The sequence below is a fragment of the Cavia porcellus genome, unplaced genomic scaffold, assembly GCF_034190915.1.
Source record: "Cavia porcellus strain 051 isolate PalLab524CR breed Dunkin Hartley unplaced genomic scaffold, mCavPor4.1 scaffold_9, whole genome shotgun sequence".
In the NCBI taxonomy this organism is placed as follows: Eukaryota; Metazoa; Chordata; class Mammalia; order Rodentia; family Caviidae; genus Cavia; species Cavia porcellus.
In genome coordinates this window covers 53613779-53637796 of record NW_026947492.1, presented here as the reverse complement: position 1 = coordinate 53637796, position 24018 = coordinate 53613779, and the positions used below count along the sequence as shown (strand labels likewise).

General features: G+C 37.6%; 1 protein-coding gene across 1 annotated transcript in view; it reads right to left on the bottom strand.

The window, feature by feature from the left end:
- Nucleotides 1-24018, bottom strand: part of Tenm4 (teneurin transmembrane protein 4) — a 2788855-nt gene that overhangs the window by 1333762 nt on the left and 1431075 nt on the right. Inside the window, exon 5 of the mRNA XM_063256396.1 lies at nucleotides 20434-20508. The gene's annotated coding sequence lies outside the window, so the exon portion shown is untranslated. The remainder of the gene's footprint in view (nucleotides 1-20433; nucleotides 20509-24018) is intronic.

The following is a 24018-nucleotide window of genomic DNA, read 5'->3' as shown; positions in this document are numbered from 1 at the left end:
CCCAAAACCAGGCCTGGCTCTCTCCTACTTTATAGATGTCATTTTAACCAGAGAACACACTGTGGTTTAATGGAGAGGACACGAGGTACTTGAGTTCTTCACTCAATCATTTCTCTGTCACTGCCTTTCTTTGGGCTTTAATTTCCCTATCTGAAAATTGAGAAGGTTTCAACTGGGTGATCTTTAAGAACTAGCCCTGGAAAAGTATACCACCCCTAACTCCCACTCTAGCTTGTACCTATCTCCGTGAGTGGCTTTTTCTAAGGAAAGTGTAGCAAGTCGGTTTAGTTTCAAACCTTAACTGCAGTTAATCAGTAATCTTTGGTGGAACTCTGTTTTGAGGGAGTTCTGAAGCTGAATCTGACTCCAGAAGGTCAAGATTCACCTTACCTCTATAGACTGGAGGTTCACAGAGGAGGTTTGCACATATGGTAATTCTTTTCCTTGTAATAGATTGGGAGTTCATCTGAAATAGGGATTCTCTTCTTTAAATTTTATAGACATGGTATCTGGCTCAGGACCTTTAAAATAATGGAGTTCAATGCTGTCAAAAAATACAGTGAAGAAATGAAAGAGCACCACTTTGGTTTCTTTAAAACTCTGTGTGTTGTGAACACATAGAGTATTTTTTTAAATACCTTTATTTCCTTTGCCTGGTACCACACATGGTGTGCTACAGATCTGAGTGACAGCAGGCTGAACATTTGGTGAATGGATCCATTCTATAGCAAAAGGGTGCAAAAAAAGAATAATGCCATGGTTTGTCATAAGACTTCTGTTTAAATCCAAGTCCCACTGTTTGCTGTTAACCTTGCACTGGATCTTTGGCTTCACTAAGCCAAAATTTCCTCATGTAGGGCTGAATAAAGTGGGAGTCCATAGTAGAGTATCTCGCATAGATACCAACAGAGTTAAAATGAAAACACACAAATTGGGAAAACATCTTACCAACTGTCCCTTAGACAAAGGACTTCTATCTAAAATGTATAAAGAATTAAAAAATAAAATCAGGATCCCAAAATTCAAAGGCCCAATCCAAAAATGAGCATCTGAGATGAATACACACTTTTGATGAAGAAATACAAATGACAAATAAATATATGAAAAAATGTTCAACATAAATGGTCATTCGGGAAATGCAAATTAAAACCACACTGAGATTCCACCTCACTCTAGAAAGAATGGCCAAGATTAAGAAATCAACCAATAACAAATGCTGGGGAAGCCCTGGCATAAAAGGAACTCTTCTCTTTTGCTGGTTGGAGTGTTGTAGACTGGTGCAACCACTGTGGAAATGAGCGTGGAGACTCCTCAAAAAGCTAGGCTTAGAGATTCCATTTGACCCAGTTATCCCATTTCTGGGCATTTTCACAGAAGAATTGAAAACATCAAACTAAAATGATATTCGTGAATCCATATTTTTGGCAGCACAATTTGTAATAGCCAAATTGTGGAAATAATCCTAGTGCCCATCAATCAAGGAATGGATAAAAAAGATGTGCTATTTTTATGCAATGGAGTACATTGTACTCAGCTATAAAGAAAGATTTTTTTATAAGTAAATGGACATGACATGAGACCATATTTATAAAAGAAATAAATCAAACTCACATGTGTAAATAATGTGCTTTATTCCTACTGTAATAAAGTGAAAAAGTGTATATGATCCAAAATCAACAGTAAATACTAGGTAAGGGTAACAAACTATTCAAAGAGGAAAAGTAACTGTGATAGGAGTAAAGAAGAAACCAGGAAGGGAAGAAGAAAAGACATTAAATGACTATATTACTAATTGTAATGGATATGATTAGATCAATTTTGCATGCCTGTATCTGTTGTTCTAAGCAACCCTTTTGGAGGTAGCAATGTGCGCTATTACAACCATTGTCAAATTCCTATCATCTTGCTTTGTAAGCCGATACTGTTATTGTGTTGGATTTGTTGCTGTTGTTTGTCTCTTTCACTTTTCATTTTTCTTTTTCTGTGTCTTTTTCTCCTAAACAAATAAAAATTAAACAGAATTGTTCCTGTGACTGATCCCTTCTTTGCTTCCCAAACTTCCATCTATATCTTTCTTGAAATAACTACCTCTCATTAAATGTTGGGTCTCTCCTAAACTTTTTTACCTATCTGGTCATGATAATCAGAATACAACAAAGTAGCTGTGATTGTTCTTTCACAATTTATGAACGAGGAAATGGAGGCTTAGAGAACTTACACATGAGGAATTTCAAAATAGGACTTCAAATTGAGACATTCTCTGTCACATCATGATCCCATTCAACATATTCTTATGCACATATATATGTATAGTATACATACATATAATGCATACATGTACATATATACATACACATATACCTACACACACACACACACACACACACTATATATATATATATATATATATATATATATATATATATAGTATTAGTGTCTATTAGTGTCTATTTTGAGCCCTCATGTATTAGGTATTAAGTCAAATGGTCCATATTTTTTTTTTTAGTTTTAACTACTTGAAAACCCTATGAGTAACATGCTGTCATTTTCCTCGTATGTGTGAGAAAATTGAGATTAGAGAATTTTAAAAGTTTACCAAAGATCACACAGTAAATCAATGGTTGAGAAGGAGTGCTTTCAGACTTCTCACTCTTAGCTGTTGAAAGGAAAGGGACAGAAAAGAGAACTGGGCACAGTAGTGAGGTATGTGCCTTCTTGGAAGTAGAGGCAGACAATTAAAAATTTCATTAGAACACTAGACTTAGTTTGAACATCAGTTTCTTCCAGCTTTAGACAGAATGCCATTACATGAGTTTCAGTTGCAAGTTAAACATCTTTTTGTTTTCTCTGAATTCTCGTACCAGAATATGCTGCCAAAGGTCCACATTCATGCAAATCTAGAAGGATGTCCCAGCATGCCTTTAGTCTGTTTGGCCTCATCTGACACATTAAGCCTATTTTTCTGAGAAGGACAGTGCCACCTTGTCTTTTCTTATATAAAACACTAGCACTCTCTCTGTTTAGAAAATCCTGCTTGATATATTGACAGCCACAATCAGGAAAATCCACTCTAGTGTGGAAGAGGCCAGAATATTCAGGGAAAATGCTTTCTGCCTAGAAATAGGCTTGGAGCCTCAGTTGCTGAGATCAAAAAGTGACAACTGAAGGACCTCTAGGTTCTTGATCCTCCCATCTATGAACAATGAATGTAAGATCTGGAGCCAGGTAGATTGTTCTGATTTGTTTTAGTTACTTGTTTTTGAGAAAGAAAGAACTGTACACTCAAAGTTAAAAGAAGAAAGGTTTATTTTGGCTCATAGTTCATAACCAGCTGGCTCCCAGACAGAGTGGCACAGCAGAGGGGCATCACAGCAGAGAAATAATCTTGGCAGGCAGATGGTGGCTAAGTAGCAAACATCAAGTGACAACAACAAGCCTCTTTCAGTCCCTTATATTTTACTCAGGGTACCCGTGGGTAGCAATCACACAAAACTAGGGATTCCACATTACCCACTCCTAGAACTATGCCAAAATAATGAGTGGACTAATTTAGTGATCATCCATCCTTAATCCCAGGGTTATACAGTTAATTCCAGCACCATGTTGTAGAGGTAGGCGTCTCAGAAAACCCCACTTAGGATTGTACAAGGTTTTGGAGGACACACACACACAGAACAAAACTCCATCTCTCCAATCTGTTAGTTATTAATTAGATGATCTTAAATTAGTTAAGGTGTTTCAGCCTCAGTTTCCTAAACTTTAAAACTATCATCACTTTGAGTGTTAGTATGTCTTAAATGAAATAATCACTGTATAGAAAGTGGTGAGCATATTTCCTCTCAGAGAATACATGGTAGCAGTACTAATCATCAGTCATCATTGTTATCATCATCACCGTCACCCTCACTGTTAATAACATAAGAAAGAGATCAACCTTTCTATATACTCTTCAGCATATCAGGATATACCCCCAGTAGATAATTTGGTCAAAGAAATGTAGGTTGCAGAAAAATCTCCTTTGTCAAGTTTAAATATTTGCTCATCCTATCGGCAAAGGAGAGATTGTGTTAGAGATTAACATGAGATCCAATTTTAAATTTCCCTTGTTAGAAATGGAAACTGTAAACAATGACCTGGAGATTTGAATATCAACATTCCCTAGAGAAGAAGTAGCCAAACGGCATGCTCTATTTCTTTTAGCAAATCTAATTAGGGAAGAGCTTAATTTACAAGAATCATGGGAGGGGCTTGTAAAGGACACTGACTCTGAATAAAGAGAGCTATGATCTAGTCACAATAACTTTCATAATTAATATTTACATTATTCAGTACAGTTAAAAACATTTCATAATAATGGCCTTTACAATAACCTGTCTTTGGACAAGTGTTATTATTTTTCCAGAATCCAGTGTCTCACTAAGTCCTGCTGATTATATGCCTTAATAATGTCTAGATTCCACCCACAAGTATAGCCCTAGATCAGGCCTCATTACCTCTTTATTAATTCCCACCTCACTGCTCTGCTAATTCTCCTTCCTGAGTTCCACATACTCCATGTGGTTTCTACTGTCATAAAGAAGACTCTTTCCACAGCACTACCATGATCATTTCGAGCCCTGTAAAAACCTTTCGAATGCTGTGAGTTCACATACTATCCTCTCTTCCTTTCTGCTTTCTTCCACTTCTCCCTCCTCCCTCTCTTCCTTCTACTGTTCCCTTTTGGGAAAATCCTAAGTCTCCCCATGACTCAGCAGTGATCACGGCCGTTTAAGCAGAGGCATTGGGGAGAAAACATACAACACTCTGTGTGATCCCTTCTTCCTGTTTTCTCCTCTCCTTAATCCACACAGTCCAGGGAACACAGGTGGAAATGTCACTGGCCTGTGAATGAAGTCCAGTCTCCTTGGGAAAATAGCCTGCATTTAAGCCACCATTCTCCTCAGAGAGAAATAAGGCTTCATTACAAAGGGAATCAGGGAAAGTAGGCCTCCTGTGTCAGACCTGACCTGAGTGTTTAGGGAGAAGAAAAGGGAGTTTGAATGGAGTGAGCAACACGCCTACCCTCTCACCTATGTTTTGATCAAACTGAATTTTTATAGTTACCTAAATGAAATATCTATCCTCTCAGTCCTTTGCACAAATTAGTCTAGTTTTCAACACAATGCCATAAATATTGTGTTACTATATGGTCTCTAAATTTTGCCCTTCATTTAGGCCATCCATTTTATCTTGCATAAGTTCTTTTTATACCAGTTTATGCTTAACTCCATGATAGTGCATATGAGTAGGTTCTAGCATTGCATAGACTTTAAGAACAGAGATCAGATCTTATTCATGTTTTGCTCACTGTCACAATGCCAGCCAAATGGTAGGTGCTTAATAAATATTTGTCAAATTCAATGCCAATCTTAATTTTACATATAAACTTGAAGATAACTTTCAAATACTGGTTAATTGGTATGCAGAGGCTAACATCTCCAGGATATGTGTATTTACTGTACAAAAAGATTTGATTGAGAATTGAATTAATAAACAATTTTTCTCAAGATACAGTTATTACATTATCAGAAGTGCACCATTAACTCATCAGTAAAACAGACTGACCAAACTTTGGGTGTGAAACTAATTTTTGGAACTTGTATGGAATGAGACGAGGTGTGAGATGGAGGGAGAGAATAAAAGAGAAGAAATATATTGGAAGATACACAGCTTTCTGGCATCTGTAAGCTGTGGTTTTGACCAAGAAAATCAATGCATAAGAGCAGAGAGCTGATGTATGGGCAATCACCATAGAAACAGCATGGCTCCCACAAGAGGTCAAAACTTCACAGTAGCCAAATCAGAAACTTACCGTATTGTAAGAATGAATGTGGAGAACCCAAGTGGAGGGGCCCCATTGTCACTGGAGTTATAAAGATAAGAAAATTGACAGTGATTCTCAAAGAGAGACTGTGAAATCAGAAAGCATTAACATAGTCACCAGAAAACTATTCTTTGTTTGGAGACAGCAAAGCTTTATCAGACATAATCCTAGCTCTGATGCAAAACTGTTTCATGATTCTGCTCGCATTTCAATTTTTCCCTTCTATTTTTTATTCATTTATGTAACATTTATGTGCAAAAATAGTCACTTAAAACACACTTTGATGTCAGACCGATTCAAAGACAGTGTCAGTACTGCTCCTGTAATGGTGTGGGTGTAGATATTCCCCCCACTGCAAAGACTCATGCAGTCCTATGTGGGGTTTTTTCAGAAATGGCTGAATCTAGAGACTGTGATGCTGGGATTGAGGGTATGTGATTAGTATTATCAGTTTACTGATTGGTTCTGGAACCACGCTGATCAGGGTACCCTGTATATAAGAAAAGGGACAGAAAGAGGGTTGTATTCTCTCTTGTTTTTGCCAATTTCTGCTTGTCATGAACTTGCTTTCTGGTCTCTTTGATCCCCTACTGCCGAGTCACTCTGCCTTGTAATCAGCCATTTATGAACTGAAATCTCTATAAACTTTGAGCTAAGTAAGCCTTTCCCCCTTTTAACTTTGGGTGTCACGTATTTTGTCTCACCAACAAGAGAAAAGTAACTAAGAATCCCTGACTAAAAACAGAACCTCGGGGATTTAACCATGGAGCTGCTGTCTTCCTATGTTGACCTGGGCCTTTCCCTTGCAATGTACTACACCCACATACCTACTGCTGTGGCACTTAATCTCATGGTTGCAGTCTGGCCTACCTCCATGCACCCAGCAGGCCAAAAGAGCCCGAGAATAGTGACAGAAACTCAACCTTAGCAGATCCCATCAAATGGCAAATGGAGGTAGTTGATTAAACATCTCAGCTGCCTCCACTCTGCTGGGATAACTCTCAGGTAAGTGTTCTGCATTGACATCTACAGCAACAGAGTTTTTGTGGCGGGATTAAGTTCCATTTACTCACAAAGGTATCTGGCTATGTAATGCATTTGTTGCTGGCTGCATTCCATTTCCTGTCTTACTCTCTTCCTCCTCCAAGAATACTTCTGAGATCTTTTCCCACATAAACTACTTGCACTTACTTACTTTCCATTTTCAGGGTCTGGGTGTTTTTTTTTGTTTGTTTGTTTGTTTTGTTTTGTTTTGTTTTGCTTGTTTTTGTTTTCTGGTTCCAGGATTAAACTCAGAACCTTGTGCTTGCCAGGCAGGTGCCTATTCCACTAAGCTAAATCCTGGCCCTCAGGTTCTGTTTTTCAAGGAATGAAACTGAAATTACTTAATCTCTGTGATCATCACTTATCTTTTCTGAAAAAACTGACCATAATACACAATTTCAACTTGTGAAGAGTTCATAACGAAGTGCTTAGAATAATGTCTGGCATATTTACATTCAAAGTGCTTAGAATAATGTCTGGCATATTTGAATGCTTAAATTGTGTTACACATAAACTGTATTGTTGTTAAGAGATCAGTAGGTGCTAGGAATTCCAAATTCTTTGTTAGCTGCTACGGAGAGGATGACAAACAACATGCAACCAATCTCTTCCCATGTGGAACTTACAGTGTTATAGAAATGTAATTTCACTATGATGTCACATAGTGAATGTCACTAGGGAGGTATGCAGTGCTTTGAGAAGATAACACCGAACTTAGTCTAGTTGGGGACCTCAAACAATACTTTGTAAGAGGCTGCTATTTAAAATATAAGAGGATCTGTCCACGTAAAGTATGTGCATGTATTTGTAGTTTGTGGATGCATGTGTGTATACGTATGTGCAAACAGATATGTATAAAACAGTACAATAGAAGGAGAAAAAGAATGTTAAAGACTGATAGATATAAGACAGTTGAAAAGGAAGAGAAGAAAAGGAAGAGAAGAGAGAGCAAGTCAGATGGACTATAATTCCTTTTAAAGAACAGAAAAAACTGTTCTTTAATCCAATCCATAATCACTTAACAATCATTGAATCATTACTCAGCTCTCAACTTTTTCTTTGTTTGTTTGTTTGTTTTGGGGAGACACTGGGAAATGGCACAGACAAGGTGAACAAATAGTGCTATTTAGTCACTGAAAGAAATAACTTTGTTCTTGAAATCCATTCATACGTTTTCTTAGTTCCTTTGAATGTGCATCTCATGAATTGTGTTACAGTCAGGCAAGTCTCTAGCTGTGTTAACTCTGGTCCACTAGCAAAGGAAATTGATGAAGCAGTAAGTCAAGAGTGCCACCCTAAGGCCAGGCATATCCTCAGGGTGATACCTCCCATGATCCTCCTTGGTGGGGATCTTTTTGGGGAAAGTCCATTTTGACATTGTGTGCTGATTTGATATCAGGACCCAACATCTGCCCCTGTCATCAATTCTGGGTTTTAGACGTCTTTCCTCAGATATCAGGAAATATACATACTCAGCAATTTTAGCAGTCAAGACCACTGCTGAGAACCTGAATAATCTCACTTGCTTGTTGAGTCTCGGGCCCTGGACAGGTTATAAATCAGATGGCTGTGGTAGAAGTGAATTAAATATTACATAGAACAGCTCTTTGAACTCTTAGAAGGGAAAGTGCTCAATAAGTGTTTGTAATTAGTATTGCTTCTGGCTGTAAACATTGGGGCATCCGAGACCCTTTATGTTTTATAACTTTCCTTTCTTTCTTTTTTAGTGGTTGCAATGAAACTTACTTGCTTGCAGTTATGCACTGATAGTCTTTCTCATCTTTAATGTTGAATAACTTCAAGAGCCAGTGACCACTGGAACTGCCACTGCCCAGACATCATCAAGAAGATGTATGTTTTATTCTTAATTGGGCAGCATAGATTAGTTTTCTTTTCAGCATTACTGGAAAGCAGTATGAGTGGATTTTCCAGCATGGTGCAATAAAAATAAAATTTGATTGATTAATTCAATAGCAATGGCCAGGCAGCCTATCTTTTGCATCTGTGGAAAGGAAATACACAGTGACTTACTAGTAGAGGCTGCAGAACACAGAGATGAGAGAGAGAGAGAGAGAGAGAGAGAGAGAGAGAGAGAGAGAGAGAGAGAGAATCCTGAGGTGGTTGTTGGCTTTTTGGAGGATAGCTGAGTCTTGTAAGCACAAGTCAACATGAATGGTTTACTCTCCTGAGCTTCAACTATGAGTTTATAGCTTTGGGATATGAGTATATAGACAATAAACTATATTTTAATGGTGTTTATCAGCTCATTTTCCATTTTTCCACATTTTTCTGGTTAGAAAACTTAGTAACCTGGTTTAGGGTGGGATCAGGACAGTTCTTGCTCCAAAAAATAAAAAAAAATACCTGCTGATAGGGTGAGTGGTTTACTCTGATCAGCAGGGAATTTTCATGAAACTGAAATTACACAATGAATTCTGCATGTGCGTGTCTTTCTGGGGAAAGGATTATAGTAGCTTCTGCAAGATATCCATGTGTTCAATATCTAAAATCAACTACAGTAAGGATTAAAATCATCAACCAGTAGAACTGAGAGTTATATTTCTAATATATGATGTGAATCAAAAGTGATTATGTGATCTGAAATGACATTTCCTCCTAGAGACATTATCTAACGTTTTGACCAAATTTCTGTCAGTGTTTTAAAAGAACAAACCAAAATGAAAAACCAGTGTGGTTTGGATTCTGCTCTATCCTTTAGGTCTCTCTTCAGATAGAATTTCTCCTTCTAGGCCCCCACACATGTAATATGTATATAGCTGTTTTGAATGTTAGCTTTCAAATTAATTCTGGGACTTCCTGGCGGTAGAGATAGTCTTTTCTGTGCTCCTAGAAAAAGTGTCAGGTGTAGTCTGGATAAATGTGCAAAAGCAGACAAGGTTCTCCTCATGGTGACAATTGGAACCACAGAGATCTACAGAGTGAGCGCAGAGTTCTGTTTGATTCATGTGGCTTTCAACTGCTGGCTGCAGCTACCTAGTTGGTTTGAGTCAGGAAGGGGAATTTAATTGTTATAAATGGTGTAAAAGAAAAACTTAGGCTGACTTGGGTAAATGTTGGATCCAGGGACCCAAGAGGCTCAAGACCTTCTCCTCATTACTGCTTTTCTCTGCTTCACTTTCTGTATTGGCTCAAGGTATGTCCTTTACAGAGGGACATATTTCCCTGTCATTATGACCATGGTGAACTTCCTCACTGAAAGTTTCATGTTTGTTGCTTCTTCTAAATAGCCAGAAACTTTTCTTTCATTTTACAAATGACTGAAAATATTCAGAAGAGTCAATTAACTTAAAAATTGCATTCTTTTTTTTTTCTTTTCTTTTCTTTTCTTTTTTTTTTTTTTTATCAGTACCAGGGATCGAACTCCTGACTGCCTGCTTGCAAAGCAGGTGCTTATGCCGCTGAGCTAAATCCCCAGCCCCTAAAAATTGTATTCTTTTGTAGTAGGAAAATCAAATGAAACTTAAAAATGTATCCGAGGAAGGATGGGCTTGGGCGTTATTCTGTTTCCATTTAAATAAACAGATAACAACACATTTCTGAGCTTTGGTCTCCCTGGTTGATCAACAAAGGAGAATAATGACCTCACAGAGATGGTTTTATGTATATGTAAACTTGTTATGTACAGAGTAAGTTATGCATATATATGTGAAATGGAGTGTGTCCTGATTAATTTTTGTTGTTGTTGTTTTTATTGCTGAGAAAAAATATCCTACACTCACAAGGACAAAAAGTTAATTTGGGTTCATGATTTGTAGAGGCATCAGTTCATAGTCAGTGGGCTCAAAGGTAGGGTGGCACGGTAGAGAGGCGTCACAGGAGAGAAACAGCTCATGGTGTGGCAGGCAGGAAGCATTAAAGCAGCAACAGCAGCAGCAAGCAAGCAGTCTGCCTTTCACTTTTATCTCATCTAGGCTACCAAGATTTTGGGTGCCTGGTAGGCTGGTAGGCAAGACCAGATGGCCACATACCAGAATTATGCTAATTTCAGTCTGTGGACTGATTTATATCATATCTCTTAGTTCCTATATCACACACTCTAGATCCAGCTCTCATGATTATTAGAGGCTTTGGGAGGACATCTAGATGCACGCCACGACGGTGTGTTTATAAACTCCTTGTTTATAGTAGACTGTCAATACAGATTAACAAAGTCAGGCATCTCTCATGTAGCAATTGTGTGAAATATGATTGAAATGAATGATGAAATGAATTTCATGGAAAATGTTTACTGCTCATCTAAATTTTTGTTAATATTGATTTTCTTTTCACTTTAACATTCCAGTCTACTTATTTTTCAGCCTTACTGTTTTGTAATTAGTGTCCCATTATAAGCATGCATTCTTAGAAAGATCTAGTTATTCCTTCCTTAATTCAAAAGCAATTGTTTATCACCCACTGTATTTTCTACTCATTATATCATTTAATACCTATCTTTCACTATGTTTTGTTTGTTTGGTTTGGTTTAAATCTGATTCTGTAGATATAGATTTTGACCTCTTTGGTGGTTACTGTCCTCACCAAAGCCATGGGTCATTTAAAATTAATGGAAAATTGAACTTCTAACCCCTTTAATTTCCTGAGTTTCCAGAATCAGGAAGCTACCTACACTGACTCGGTGGATCTTCAGTTTTGTATTCCTCAGATAATCACTCTGCCATGCTGAGGCTTGTCCTTCTCCCTAGTTGTGCTAACCCAGGCCCACAGGATAGGAGAGCAGCACCTCGGTTTGTGGCATTCCTGTTCTTCAACACTGTAAATTAATTATTTTGTGTATATTTGTTATGCATGAAGGAACAGACAAAGAAATTTTTACTACACAGAATAATTTAAAAACAAAAGTTCTTTAATCAGGTCTCAAGTGGATGCTGTGAAAATAATAGGCATTCCATTAAGTCCAACTCTTAGAAAAAGAATCACATAAGCTCACTGAATGGTTTTCTAAACCTGACCATTCACCCAGTCAAAACCCTTCCTTGCCATATTTATTGAAATCACAAGTCACCCTCAATCACAGCAGTCATGCTGTGATGTCACAGTTTGTCTACAGTGCCTAACCATGTGCTTGCAGCATAGATAGCCACTTTCTCAATCTAGGAGGCCATTCTTTCCTAGGCATAATGTACCTTGCATTCTTTAAAGGCAAAGCCTTTCTGTTTTATTGGATCATTTTTATATGAATAGTGAAATCAAATTATACCTCCAATTAGTTTCAGACAGTGCTTCATAATGAATATAAACAAGTACAAACTGTAGAAGAAAGAATTGAGAGCCACTAATAGTGCCTGGGACTAGCTCCTGGCTTTTCTCCTACAGTTGGTGTCAAAGATATGTATTGATTTGACGACACATCCATGGAGACCAGAGCTGAAAGCTCAATAGCCACATCTATTAGGTCATTGGATGCTGTCACGGGCTGTACACCAGTCCCCAGGTGACAACTGGTAGCCAAGACCAGATAAAGTTAAGAGGTCAACGAGGAAGAGAACTACACAGTAGTGTTTCATAGGTATGTTTATTTTGAGACAGTAATCCACAAGGTGAAGCTTACTTTTCTTCCTGACACTTGAGCTTATATAAATTATTTTACCAACTAAAACTTCAGTTTTTCCATTTCTCTGGTAGATTAGACTGGATGATCTCTCCTATCGTTTCAAATTATGATTATCTAAAAATCTAGTTATATTTAAAATCAGTTTCAAAGTTGGTATAGTGAAAGATAAACTGATTAATATTTTGGCCCAAAACAAATCTCTTACAATGAAAAATCAACTTTAAAAAAAAAAAAAGAAAGACAAAGAACAAATAAAAGCCTCATAAATTCAATAATTCAACATATACACTCACATTTGGGGAGAATAAATTCTCCCTTAATTTCTAATATTTGCAATGTAATAAAAGATATTCAAGTTTTGAAAGTTACAGAAAATAAGAACAGGCCAATAACTGAAAAATCATAGAAATATATTTAAGAACTATCTTCCCAAAAGACATTCATTTCTGAGAGAATTAATGGTAATTTTATCCAAGCATTCAAGAAATAATACATAAATACCTTCATTACAATGTATCCAAGACAGTAGATGTTCACAGAACTAAGGGAGATATGATTGAGATCCCCAAAGTGGTAAAATATTCAAAAAGAAAAACAGTGAATAAAATATTCTAAACTATGAATCCATATTTAAAAACCCCAAGAAAACAATTTAAACTATGAATCTATATTCAAAATACTAAATTAACTATTTCAAAAAAAACCTTAATTTAACGTTTCTGATTCCTAAACTTTTACTTTCAATACAGGACATCTCAACAATGCAATGGAATTTTATCAGTAAGGTAATAATATAAAAGTAGATGATTACTTCCTTATTTGCCAAATGCATTTGATAAAATTTAATAACTTTGAAACATTTTTTCATGTAAGAATAAAGTAAACCTTAATATGAAAAATACTCAGATTTTAAATTACAAACCAAATGACTCTTATCAGGGGTACCCTATAGACGTAAAGCAAATTTGTCAACTCTGCTCAATATTGTTTAATACATTTAAGTGCATTTAGCCAGTTCAATAAAATAAAGAAATAAACTTAATATGTGAGAAATAAAAATATAAACTCATAAGCTTTATTTTCAGTTGTGAAATTCAAAATAATTTGAAAGATGAATGTTTTGAGAATATTTTGTAGTGCTCACTTAATACAAAAATCTGAGCTGATGTAAAGCAACTTAGTGTGAGTGGTTACACTGTTGCAGAAAATATTAATCCTTGATTTTTGGGTTTCTCAGAGTCTATTGAGGCTGTTATGTAATATTTGGAGCATGCACCAAATTATCATTCAAAATTCTGTATTATAAATATATCTAGTCCTTAGGAGTCTAGATAAAGTGTTGAGACTATTATTTGGAGATGATATAATTATACATGGAGGTCATTCAGTAAATGGCATATTTGCCAGAATTAATAAAATGTTTAATATAAATGGCTGTAGTCAACAAAGAAAAATCTCAAAATTGTTCATTTATGGAACTCTCTACTTCCTAATCTCATGGTACTTCAGAATACAGATTGTGTTTTGCTCATTTCTCTGTCATTCGTAGTTGGTATGTTGTTTTGCACTGGAAACGTAAAAAAAAAAAAATGTTACTTAAAAGAATAAGATATGAATGTACAAATGAGAAAATCACTGCTGCGATGTTTTCAGTATTGGTCTTTGTTTCTCTAAATGGGGAAGTGGGGATAAGAGAGAGAGAAAAGGGCCCTCATTTCTGCAAAGAGCCTATTTAGCCAGATTCTATCATGAAATACCTACCACAAACACATCAGAACATCTGTACACGACCCTGCTTTTATTTTATCATGTGTCTGCTGTTTAAGTTGACATAATCATTGTACAACTTTAGGAGGTACCATGTGATATTTTGATGCAGGTATGTATTGTCTAATAATTGAATTAGGGTGATTAATATAACTATTACCCCAAACATTTAAAAGTTGTTTCTGATAAACTACTCAAATTCCTTCTAGCTATTTCAAAATATGCAATATATCATCATATTATTGTTAATGATAGTCACCCACTGTGCAATAGGTAAGCAGGTCATATTCTTTTTTCCTAGCAATAGCTTTGTATCCATTGATCAACCTTTCCCAACAGCTGCTTCCTATGCTCACCCTCTCAACCTTCTGCTGCTATCATTCTATTGTTTACTTTTGAGATAACAGCAATCCCTCCACTTAGTACAATATCTAATAGTAATGAAATCATCATAGCAAAGAGATCGTAGTCAAAGAGACATTCCTATGCTTAACATTGCATTTTTCACAATAGTGAAGATATGTCATTAGCCTAAATGTTCAGCAACAAATGAATAAAGAATATGTATATATCCATATATAATGGTAAAACAAGCCCCTCCTAGGTAAAAGCCATACCTGCTATATTCCCAAGATGTCTTATTTAAGGTCCTTTGTGATTTCACATCCCTTTCCAGAGCAGGCCATAATTATTCTTATCCTGTTTCTTCCAACCACTCTTTAGTCCTATTTAACTGGAGTTTATTAAGTGAATGCTATTGCTCAACACTATGCTATGACCAAATAAGATGGAGAAATTCAGAAGAAAAGAGCTAGCTCTACAGGCCCTGACTGGTTCTAGGGAGAAACACATGCAATACTGAGTATTTCAATCCTTAGAAATATGGCCAGTGATTTAAATAGAGACAAGCTATAATTGTTTTAAGTTTCACAAGGAAGCTGATTGTAAAAAGAAATTTAAAAGATGAAGGAGAGTTTGTCAGGCAGGCAAGAGCTAGAGAACAAAGACCATTGCAGGCCTATGCAAAACCTAAGAGAAAGAGTGAAAAGGAGGCTAGGCAGGATTGTGAGGGCATCCTTGTTATGGTGAAGAAATTAGACTTTAGCATGAGGATAATGAGGAGCCTTTGAAGTTCTGCACATCAGGGTGGTTATGCAAGTCCTCCTGCCTCAAGGTCATCTAAATCCTGATACTGCACAGTCAAGTCCCATAAATGAGACGGGATTTCTCTCATCACAGGAGTTTGTCCACCCTGTGCCTAACTTACCTGGACATAGCCCAGCTTTCTCATGGGACTATTTGCTCCCGCATGCCCCTGGGATACCCCATTCCTCATGAGCCTTCCCCTCAGAAATGAAGTGTGGTACACAGTTCAGCAACAGCCACATCTGACAGCTGATTCACAATGCAAAATCTCAGTTCCTCCTCAAAACCTATTGAAAAAGAATCTAAAAGTTAACTAGATCCCCAGAAAGTCCTGAAGACATGAGAGTGTAGTTTCTCACAGGGGTAGGCTCTAATGTGGAACCCATTTGCACTGTGACACAGTGTCATCAGCCCTGAACCAGGCATTCACACAGGAGAGTGCATGGAAGGAAACCAGCATCACTGAGGGGCAGGCCCCAGGCTGGGCTGATACCTGGGACTGGACCAGAACAAGACAAGTGGTTTCACTTCTTATCACACAGATCCATATCCAGGGCACTTAACTTCATTGTGTACTATCTCTCCAAAATCTCATGAACCCCAAGAAAAATGAACCCACCAATCAAAACAAAAACAAAAACAAAAACAAACAAACAAACAAAAAAACATAGCCCAGTCTTAAAGGAAAGACATTTGCCAGTCCTTCAACAAGCAGCTCTGCATTCCTACCAGCCTCGAATGACACCTCTCCCTCTCTGCCGGACCAGTGCCAGCTCCAGTGATATTTTAGAGCCCTCAAGCACCACCCCCCCGAGTTCTTATTTTGCCTGATCTTCTGACACAAATCCAGCAGGAAAATTTAACATTCCATGGATCATGCCTGAGTTTCAGATTTCCTGCCAGCACAGTCCTATTTTAGAGAGAGAAATCAAATAGTTGAAAAGCAGTTGGCTTTCAGAGAGGGAGCAGAGAGCTGGTAGACTTGACATAACTGCCTAACAAAGTGTATTTATGAATATCATTGGAACAAATGTCTCTTGTAACTGCAGCCATCATCTCCTAATACCACAACACGGAGACACTAGAAAACAAATAGGACTTATAAACTGAGTTTCTGTGAGCTTATAAGGCCTCATGCACCAGCAGTCTCTTAGCTAGGCAGCATATGGCGCATACCTTCACTCTGACTCCTGAAGTGTTTGGGGATAAAAAAAGAAAAGAAAAGAAATACATATTTTTAAAAATCAGCTTAAGGTTGATGACTCAACTTATAACTCGAAGGTAAGTGTGCACATGGTTAGAGCAGTTTTGATTCCCAACATCACAATAAGTAAATAAAAATTATAAATAAAATATCATTTTAATTGGTAGTATGTTTCTCACTGCATCAGACAATTGATCTTTACACATAGACTAAAGGTGCTGAAATGAATTACCAGGGACTCAGATTCCATGAAAACTGGACTGTAATGGGAGAAATATACAATCACTTTTATTTGGAAGATTCTAAATTACTCTTTTCTTAGAGCCTTAATTTTCTGAGTTACCTTGGTGGCTCCCTCTCCTACTCTCGCTAGCTGAAAACCTAGTTAAAACCTTCCTCTCTCTGTTCCTTTCCATTTCTGTTGTTTCTGTCCCACACGGGCATCCCTGCTCCTCTTTCGTGGCTTGTTGCAGAAGTTTCCACTTGTGTCCCTGACAGCTGTCCAGCTTCTGACCTACTTCTGCTTTGTATTAATGCTGTGGGGAGGCTGCTTTCTCATCTAGACCATGAACTCCTTGGAATTAGGGGCCATCCTTGTGGTTTTTTGCTTTTCTGCCTGGAGAAACAAGCGTAAGAACATAACAAAAGGCTATGGAGTGAACTGTGAAGTGCTAAACTGAGGAAGTCCCTGAGACTTGAAATAGAAGACTGGGCACAGGAAAACTAAACATCTCCTAGCGTGCACTTGTTGCAAATTGTTTCTCCTGGGCAAGAGAAGTTAAATGGAACTGAGTTGTCAATATTCTTATTTTGTGAGATGTGTGAAATGTCATTAACATTTTTCTATTAGGTTGCCATTTTTATTGATTTGTCTTATTGACTATGAAGCATTGATAGAGCTTTCTCAAAATAACCACAACTTCCGTCACATAAACACTATTTTTCATTATACTAACTTAAAATCTTTAAGTCTCCTCTAACAAAAAGAAAAGAGTGACACAGTTTTATTGCAATTGAACTGAGGAGTGGTTAGTTACATTCAGGGTGCTGTTCCTACACCTGTTTTAACCAAGAGTGTGCCCTCAAATATTTTGAATCTGAGGTGGTCACTGGCAGCTGTAGGGAAGGGTCTAATGTGCAGCTTCAGAGAAGCTGGAAGGCATCCCAGCCGTGCCCTATCAAGCTAAATCCATCAAATTAGATTAGAGTGAAGATGTTACATGGTATAACAAATGTGACCAATGGCATGACCAGTGACCAGGGCGTTCCCAGCAATTCTGGGATAAAGAGTTTGCCTGCCAGAGAGCTGGGATAGGGAAGATCTGGCAGAGAGAAACAATAAGGAGAGCTGTTTCATTCATTATTTGGAAAATTTGTATTTGGTGGGAATGGAGTGATAGATTGGTCTGATTTCCAGTCTCATTTTAGAGTTTTATTCACAGGCCGTAATACCCAAAACTTCATTTTTTATATGCCTAGTGTTGCAGAATCCCCACATTTCAGGAGCTAGATGCTCACTTGGGAGCAGGGCCAGAAAGAAAAGTTTGTGAAGCTTTTTGTTTCACTGAGGGTGAAGGCAGGTCACTTCAACCAACTCTATGCACAGACAAGGGCAGGAAATGCAATTGAAGGTTAAGGGCACCTGGCGCCAACTCAGAGGTGATTGAATCGTGGCTTCTGTCTGTTGGCACTGGGGCCCTGGGGCTGCTTTCAGTTTCGAGCAGATGAATCCCTTGACATTAGCCATCAGGAAACAGATGCACTTCAGCTCCTGCCTGGACCATGTCGATGCCACTGTTGAGTGTGTCTGCTAGCACTGATTTACAGACTACAGAAGCAGAAAATGCAAACCAGAAAGCTCTCTTCAGAGAGTGAGCTACCTCACTCAATCAGAAGAGAGAAACGCACCATATATGTAAGAACAGCTCACTGCTAACCAATTTCTAACCATGAATCTCTGCCCCACTGCACTGCCTTTTATGCATCCTTGACAAATGCTGATCATATAGTTACTCAGGGAAGCCAACTAAAGGCCTGGTTTTGCTTGGGTGAGTTATCTTCAATTACCCTCATTTGCTCAAGGCAAGTACAAAACAGTTTTTCGTTTGTTTTTGATTGTAGAGGTGATATACTGTAACCATTTTGGAAGTGAATTCTGGAACTGAATTGCCAGAGTTCAAATTCCAGGCTCATAACTGTTCCTAACTTTACAAATTTAAGAAAGTTATATGAATTGTCTCTGGCACAGCTTTTTCTTCAGAAAGATGGAGATAATATTAGTACAAATCTTACTTGAATTTACACGTGTAATTGTTGAGCAGTGTCTAGCACATGGTAAGTGTTCCATAACTGATAATATTTAATTTCTGATCATTGGCTCTGTCTTATCTTTCGACATTCTTAAAAAAGAAGTTCTGCTTTTGCCCTTTAAATCCAGGGCTTGTATTTGTTCTCCAAATTGCCTGTCATCTGTATAACTCTCAAGGACATTCACTTGGTGTTCCATAGTTTGGCTATCCAGATAAAGTTTCTGTTTCTGAAAACCTGATTTTTTACTTTAGCCTGCTAAGGAAACTGGATCACTGAGTTGAGATATAAATTTTACTTTCTAGATCACTATATCAGAAATGACTCTTCTGATTCCAAACACTATTTTTGAGGCTTTCCTCCTCATTTCTTAAACTACAAAGCAGATTCTCAATAAACAACGAACTCTCCTGTTCTTGCATTAAGACCTAGTCAGTCGTTCAAGAAGTATTTTGACCTCTTTGGTCAAAAACTTTGGTGTTTGACCTTTACTCTTCTTTGTAAGAGTGGTATCAAGTCATTTTCCATTTTTCTGGGGACAGTTTCTTTAGAAGAAAAAATGGTTTTGAAAACATCCTAGAAAATTCATCAGCTTACACTGATTTAAAAGCATCATGCCACTCTTCATTCTCATGTTATCTATGGCTTATCATATTGAGCATTTACTCTGCTTGGTAATTGGGGTAATTTACTTCTTGCATGTGAGAACTCAATAGAATGCTTTAAAAAGTCCTTATGGAAATATAATCACCAATAACACATATTGTATTAATATATAGTATGACTCCTGCGCGTGGCAAAGCTTGCAAGTCACAGAACACCACGATTCTGCACAGCCCCACTGAAGATGATGAAGTCAGCACCAATATATGAAGCAGGAAAATATTTTATGAGCATAAAGTATGTGCAACAGAAAACCAGAGTGATCATTCACATATATATATATATATATATATGTATATATATATATATATATATATATAAACACCCATCGTGATCTTAGCATCTCAGCTATTTTGAAGTTTTTTTGTGGTCATTGCTAGATCCATCATCATTGTGTTGGTATTGGCATGTGCACATGCAAGGTAAAGTAAGGACCAGCCTCAGATTCTCCAGAGGAAGTCACAGCAAGGCTATTTTAAAGTTGGAAAATTTCACCCATTAACTTATTTTTTCCCATGAAAGAAAAATCCTGATATTATTTGGTTTTATAGAGCAATATTCCAGAACATGTGGATAAATAGCACAATTTTCTACCTCAGATGAAGAAAGTGGTTTATAAAGAAGGAAGGCAACCCACTCAAGTCAAAGGGAGTGGCACATAATGCTAACCTCATGAAGCCTATGGTCAGAGCTCTGTCCAGAATACTGCTTTCTAATCCACAGGATTTACCTCACGGCCAAAGAGAATAGAACAATAACTCTTTAGTGTTGCACTTTCACTTCTCATCCTTGCCACTGAAATGTTCCTGTTAACAAAAGCCACTTGATTATAAAAATAGAATATTTAATGATAAAAATATATTTTACCTTAATTAGACACTCCCATCAATGTCCAAGAGCAATATTCCTCAAGGGGTCTTCTGAGTAGCAATGTTATTTTTCCTGGAAATGAAGAAAGAAAGACATGTAAACTCATATATTATCTACTTTTAAAACTGGTGATTCTTAGTCTGTTTTATATTTATTTATTTTTGTACTTGTGATCAAACTCACAACTTTGCACTTGTCAGGGAGATGCTTGTGCCGCTGAGCTAAATCCCAGGTCAGATGCTCAGTTCATTAAAGGGGAATAGGAACTGGGCGTAGAGGCACATGCCCCTAACCACAGTACTCAGGATGATGTGAGACGGAGGCCAGCCTGGGACACTAGTGAGCTCGAAGCTGGCCTGTAACACAGTCAGATGCTGTCTAAAATAAGTGGAGTTGTGGAATAAAGGATGGAAAAATGAATGAGGGCTCTTCAAAAATTGCCAAACATCAAGAAAGTCAATAATAATGATATTTTCCTGTGTTTCTTCAAAAAATTCCTGGGTATATAGATTTTTTAGCTCTTTTGGCAATAAATTTGTATCCCATGCATTCTTGTTGGACAGACACTATAGCATGTAAGAAAGAAGAAAGTGTCTTTTGTGACAAAAATTACTTAATCCTTCAAGTTGGCTTCTCCTCACCTGTAAATTGGGCAATGGTAAGGATGGAGAAGATATGTGGACCTCCTCACACAGCATCCCACACATAGCAGGCCCTGTGTTTGCATTATTATCATTGTCCTCCAGTTCATCACTCCCTAGGTCTTTGTTCATCTTGAAATTATTTCCAACATCTCACCCATGTGAAGATGCTCAACAAAAAATATAAAATAACTGATGGCTTCAATATAACTACTTTCAAAATGGGGAAAAAAGGAAACAACAGTCAAAGACATATTTTATCATAACTAAGAATACTGAGTGCTTCCTATGTACAAGACCTATGCACTACATCCTCATAGTTGTATACCAACCACTTCATTTGTCCTCGGTACGCAGTAAGCATTAAAGGAAGGTGACATTAGGAAACAAAGGGATGGAGACATCAAGAACCCTTGGTCAGTTTGCATGGCCCCTAGTGAGAGAGCTGAAATTTGAGTTCATCTTGTCTTACCCCTGGCTCTGCTCTCTCCATCACATCAGGGCGTGGTTTCCCAGTACTCTCTTCCACAGAACACTCATAGGCTCCAGAGGGTGACTAGTATTCCATTAGAGTTTTCTCTTTCCCTTCTTTCCCTCCTTCATTTCCCATCCCATCCTTCCTTTCCTTTGATATCTAACAATTTGTCTACATATTAGTTTAGATATCTATGTATTGACCGATCTTTATATGTTTTTATTGAGACAAGGCCTATCTTTTCAGCTACAGCCTGGACTCTAACTCACTGTGATCACCCTGCTTCAACCTCCCAAATGTTAGAATTATAGGCACACATACAACTTTCAGTTCAATTTTTATTTTTAACCTGTATTAATTACTTTACTTATTTTGTCCTTCTGTTTTGTATTATCAGAGAAGGGCTGAATATTTGTAGTTCTCCAGGATAACCAGGTTCTACTCTTTGGCTCAGTTTTTTACTAGCTGTGTCATATCAAATACTTAATTTATTTGAATCTGGAGATTTTTGTCGCTGTAAATGAATGTATAAGATGAAATGATACTGAGTGGCTCTTTTCACTTCCTGGCCTGACAGCTGGCTACTTTGGAAGCAGGTTTAGATCATACTAATGGTAAGATCATCATGGGTGCAAAACAGTTGTGAAATCTGATAGCAAATTTTCTTGCTTCACTTAAAGCTAAAATTTCTTTTGAGAAAATGTTTTGGTTTATATACATTCTTTGAAGATCTTACAAAAGAAGAAACTGGAATTTGGAGTTTGGATACTATAACATGTTCAAGGTTACATGCCATGGCAAAGTCAAAATTTGGTTCTCAGTTTATATGGCTCTTAAACCTCCATTCTTTGTACTATCCCAAGCCAGTCAAAAAATACCATGCAGAACATTGATTGAACCAGATTATTCTTGCTTCTAACCTTTGACTCAAAACTTACTTCAATATTAGTAATTGTAACTAATATATATTGCAAGCATTTTGCGTACAAGATAGTACTAAGTCAGAAGTTGACGTGTGTTACAGTCTTCCTATCAAACCACATGTGAAATACAATGAGGTCCTTTTGGAAAGATGAGGAAACTGAGGCACTGGGACTAATACAACTTTCCCAAATCATAAATAGGAAATCTAGAACTTGAGCTAAAAAAAAAAAAAAATTAAACTTTGGCTGAGTTTCTGGTTTATCAACACTCCCTGGCATTGGGCATTGTGTTATGTTCTACAAGCCAGAGTCGGGAACAGTCAAAGTGAAGGTTGGAGAAATTTGTCTATATGATAATAAGCCACCGAGCTGACCTGGTTTATTAGTGATTCACAGACTCCAACAAAAGAAGAGAGATTTTTGCTAGGAATATTTCCCAAGGACCGTTAAAATCTCCTGAACTGTTCCCTCAGTCAAATCACCAGCTATTGACATCCTGTCGCACCATTAGCAAAGAAATGACAAGGTGAAGTCCATGAGACAATGTTTGTCAGCGAGGTGTGTGGAGCCCTGGAATCCCAAGAGTTCAGGCCCAGGAGTGCTCTTGCTCCTCACAGAAGGAAGGCAAGCCTCAAGGATAATGCAGGAGGAATAAAGGGAGAGGGAGGGAGGGAAGAGGCACTGTTTATTTAGTGGGGTCCAGATTGATGGAGAAAAATGCCTTGCGGATGCATTCTGAATACAGCACTTGATTAGGGTGGAACAGCCAGTCAGGTCTATTTGGCATCTCTGAAGATTTGTTTGTGTATTTTAATTGCATCATCATTTAGCTTTATTTCATCTGGAACCTGGCTGCCAAATGAGCATATTGATTACCTGTCATAAATGCGTATTTCTCAATTAAAAGCTACCAAGGCTGGTAAAATCTCAACTACATCAAGATCAGCTATGGACTGTAGGACTACTGCTGAGGTTATATTCCCTGCCTTCTACTGAGCATAGGCTTTACAGGTCTAGCATCCTGCAATGTTGGCTTAAATACCACAGAGCTCTTCAAAGTAGAGGATTGTATTGTTTTTCCATCTTTTGAATGACGAAATAGAGACTCAGAAGGATTTAAATCTTGCTAAGTTTACACAAATAGTAAGCGGTGGCATGGAAATCTGAGCTCATGCTTACATTATAGGCACTGTGCGGGCCTCTCTGTCACCATCTAGGGGCAGTTATGAGCGTGGGCTGTAATAGCCACAGTGCTGAGGTGTGAGAGTTAGCTCTGCTTTGATGCTGAGTGAGCTTCTTATCATCTCCAAGCCTGTTTTTACCTTTGAAGCCAAATAACTAATAGTTTGAAAAGTTGTTAGGACTAAATGAGGTGCTATCTGTATGGTATTAAGGCAGGTGTAAAAAGCATTCACTAGTTTTACAGTGTCTGGATGTGGGAAAATAAATTGTAAATATTTGACCCTCAAAAACTTGCTGTAAGTATTTTGTACTTGCAAGTTCTTGGACACAATTCAGTTTGTTCCAGTGTTTCGGGTCAGAT